The following is a 1,060-nucleotide window of genomic DNA, read 5'->3' as shown; positions in this document are numbered from 1 at the left end:
AAGACTGAATCTCTAAGCCGTAATGACCGTCAGTGTATAAAATTTTCACCCTAAAACACAGTTCATGCTGAGTGACACAGGTTGCGGTAGAGTACAACAAATGAGCAAACGTATTTGTTTCAGCTTTTGAGTCTCCAGTGAGATACACCTTAGCGTGAGGATGCAGGTTCAGCAGCGCAGTGACCATCCACGTTCCACTTGATCTTCATAAATATGGGTTTTCTGTGCTTCACATGGTGAAGTACAGTGGCAGGCTATGGTCATGTGCTGTGTTTTGCCCGTGGTGTCAGGATGTCGATCCATGCCCAAAACCATGATTAACAAACACAGGAGAATCAAGGGCAATTTACAGTGAAGTACATGCAAATATCTGTCACACACATGCACCGTGCTCCTATGCTATTCATGATGCATGAGCAACATGGCTAAGCATGTGGACATGTTTGTAAGGGGGTGTGTGTGTGTGCGTGTGTGTGCGTGTGTGCGTGTGTGTGTGTGTGATATTTGGTCTGTACACATACATATATATAATTTTTGTGTTTGTACCAAAACCTGCTCCTCAGACTACAAAACAATTCTTTTTTTATTTTTTAAATAATTTTATTGAGAAACAAATAGCAATGAGACAGTTTTACAACAAATTACAAACACATTTTCAATAATTAATACATTGCATATTGTCTTAGTGGTTATTCATTGTGGAAGATGAAGACATGATATCCTGTCTCAGACACTATTAGAATAAACCTCTCTATTCATTGAATTAAGAGAATGGATCTGTGTATCTATCTTAAATATTTTGATTATACCAATACAAAATAGTCATTCATTTCTATCCCACTTCTTTGTTTAGTTTTGTCAGAAAAGGTTATTCCATTGTCCTTTATATATTGTAGGTTCATGAATTCAGCAAAATAATCCAATATAGTCCAGAAGTCCATAATAGTAGTGGGTTACCCATAGGACTGGCAATGTCAGAAGTTGTTGACTTGAGCCTTTTATAGCTCAACATATTAATATAGCTTTACTTTTTATATCTCTTTTTTTATACTTTTCTGCT

Source organism: Octodon degus, unplaced genomic scaffold (genome assembly GCF_000260255.1).
Source record: "Octodon degus isolate 3935 unplaced genomic scaffold, OctDeg1.0 scaffold00414, whole genome shotgun sequence".
NCBI lineage: Eukaryota > Metazoa > Chordata > Mammalia > Rodentia > Octodontidae > Octodon > Octodon degus.
Note: the sequence above shows the minus strand (reverse complement) of the source record.